Source organism: Mizuhopecten yessoensis, unplaced genomic scaffold, assembly GCF_002113885.1.
Source record: "Mizuhopecten yessoensis strain PY_sf001 unplaced genomic scaffold, ASM211388v2 scaffold9481, whole genome shotgun sequence".
Classification (NCBI taxonomy): Eukaryota; Metazoa; Mollusca; class Bivalvia; order Pectinida; family Pectinidae; genus Mizuhopecten; species Mizuhopecten yessoensis.
Genome location: NW_018408069.1, coordinates 6,130 through 9,376, shown reverse-complemented (window position 1 = coordinate 9,376; position 3,247 = coordinate 6,130).

Genomic DNA, 3,247 nt, shown 5'->3' with positions numbered 1-3,247 from the left:
GATGCCTTTAAGTTCAAGGAGTATGTAAGAAGCGCGTGATATATCAATCCCTGTATGTGTATGTTGGGGAGGTTGCCCGGAAGAATTATATCCTTCCTGTATGAAAGTACAAGTATGGTAACGTGCTTTGAAAATTTTGAAGTCTACGAAATCCCCATGTTTAACTCTTTATGAGTCAGAGTTCGTTAACCAACTTTTGGCTGTACAACACATTAGTACTGTGACATGAATAGCACAAATCACATTAGCAAATATAACGAGGACACAAGTACATTCTAAATCTTTGAGCCCATGTGACTTAGATATGTAACGTTTAGCTCGATGGGCTATCAAATCATGACATCACAATGGTAGATTCCGCTTAACAGCATTATTTCGTGATGTCATAATTAGAGAAGTGACTAGTGAAATACAAGGAAGGGTAACAGGAATCGTTCGCTTACTCCGAGATACTTGTAATCTTTTTGTAAGACACCCTTGCCTACATCAATTCTTCCAAACGCTACGCATTCATTTGTCAACTTTGTCTCCATCTTGAGTTCGAATTGAACGGAAGTGTGAAGTGTTACTTAAATCTGAACAAATTGTCGTTTTAGGGCCGAAAGCTTAGGTCAAGGTCAATTCGAAATGTCTGGTCAAAATCAATTTGATTATACAATTCTGTAAATGCAATTAATGCTTTGGGTTTTAACGTCGTAGCAACAGTTAGCTCATATGAAGAAGGATGTCTTGGGCGATATTGCCGAAAAGGAAAGATAGGTAAGTAAATAAGAAAACAAGGTAGATCCCACTTGTTGTAATAGGGGCAGCAGATTTATTTTGGTTTCTACAATGTCCCCGAAGAATAAGACACAGAAGCGAACCCCTTATGCTGCAGGAGCCTCCACATTAGTCGCCCCTTCCAATAACAAAGTGTTGGATACAGCATGCCCAAGGTTAAGGTCATGGTTACGATGAATAGAATGTGTGCTTGAATAAAACTCACAGTTTCAGAACTACCATGTCTGAAATGAACTGGCATCGTAGAGTCATGCTTAAAACAGCAATTTGAATGTTGCTAATAATTAATATTAGATATACTCATTTTATACCATTTCGGACATATAATCCGTCTCTGCATATTGCAGAGTTATCTTCTCTTGTGAGCAGGTATTGATTGTTACGTCATTGGTTTGTGTGAGAAAATCACTCAAAACAATGACTTAATAATCAATACCTGCTTACAAGAGAAGATAACTCTGCAATACGAAAAGACGGAATATTGACCACGAGATCAGGGCACCATTACTCTGAATAAAATACTAGTCATCGTTCCAATTAGCATTATTGATCAGATTAGTTTTTTTGGTGTCTTTTATAGATTAAGACATTTAGTTTGTTTGAAATCGAAAATGTTTTTTGAGTGTGACCTCAATATCAAAACCTTTGTATTTTCATCAAATCATACAAGCAGCTATTGCTCGTTTTATTGACGGGTACATCACAATAAAACGATGTAATAACACAATACAGTGGAACCAAGTACAACTGCAAAGCACTGTAAGCATCCATTTAAAAATTTTCCCGGTATGGCTATCAATTTGAATTTCTATAAATAAACTTCACAAAAATAAAAATAATCGCGATGAATAAGAAAGAAATAGCATTGTTATCAACGATGAGTAAAACGCTGTCAGACCAGGTTTCGAGCCCTGGACCCCCGTTCATGTTATATCATCACTCTGACCGACTGTGCTACCTGGTTAACGGAAGTGCCTTGTTATATCATCCCTCTTACCGACTGTGCTACCTGGTTAACGGAAGTCCCTTGTTATATCATCACCCTTACCGACTGTGTTACCTGGCTAACGGAAGGACCTTGTTATATCATCACTCTGACCGACTGTGCTACCTGGTTAACGGAAGTACCTTGTTATATCTAAAATGAAATTACAGGAAGATTATTTTATGTCCTAAAAACTGCAATTGGATTCTCCAGTGTTCTATGTGTAATGCATCTTGAATCCTTATCAAAGCATTCATATAGTTGTTGAATATATAGGAATATATAAAGCAATGTATGTTCAAGTATTAACGAATTTCGACTGTACTGTAAAATTGCATCTTTTGCATGCAAGCAGCACACACTGAATGAAGGATGGAAATACTGTACTGTACATATTACAGAAGTGCTGTGCACTGGACATTTACATTATAAACGTGACTGTGGTATGAGTCACAAAACCTGACTGAAAATTTAATGGTTATGGCAGGTACGCATACAAGGACAGAGCTCACAATCATGGAGCAGTGTGCAGTGTTAAACCTCAGTCATAAGATTTAAATGTTAATAAAAGTCATATACATTTACTTCTCTAAACTAATCAGTCTCTCATTTAATGAACTATTAAAGGAAATTTGGGTGGTCGGGTTGTGCATAGGATAGCGCACTTGCCTTTCACCAAGGCGACCGGGGTTCGTCTCCGAAATCGGACTTTAACAGTAATAGGGTCGCCTGCGCGACCACGTGGGTGTCCCGGGTACTACTGTTCTCTCCCACATTAAGACCCCCTGCGCGCTAACATCTGGGTATCTAGAGTGATTGATATAAGTTGATATAAGTTGTTCCATAATTGTTGTAAAATAAATAAAGTTTGTTATATTATAATAAAAATGTATGTGAAACAAATAACATTTCGATATGAAACTTAATATTTAACAAACTACAAATCTGTGTGCATCTTTTACTACTCATTCAAAGTTATGGTTTTGTAAAAGTAAACAAATAAGATTAAAATTAAAATAAGATATAGAGATAGAACAATGTTAGATTCAAACAGTTACAACACCGTATATAATCAAATACCTTCAGAGATATATCCTTATAAATTACAACAAAGAAACCGATATTGTAAAACAGTGGTGTACTCAGATCAATTTCTACACTATACGGCAGGTGTTTGCTAACGTCAAAAGATAAGAAATAAAGAATTAAGCAGCACTGACTAACTTTAATTTATAGTCGGTGAACACTTCACTGTTACTATGCGGAACTGGACACGACTGAAACGCATGTGAAACTGTCGTTAGAAAATGAAATAAGGAATGAGCGGGGATTCACTTGATGTATTTGAATAGGAAAAGTAGAAAATACAAAAAAAGTTAAAATTTAATGACAGTAAATTAATTTCATAAACACTCTCACTTTAATTTAAATTAGACATTTATATCGATAATAAAGCAACTTAAGGTACAGGTAGTAATATTG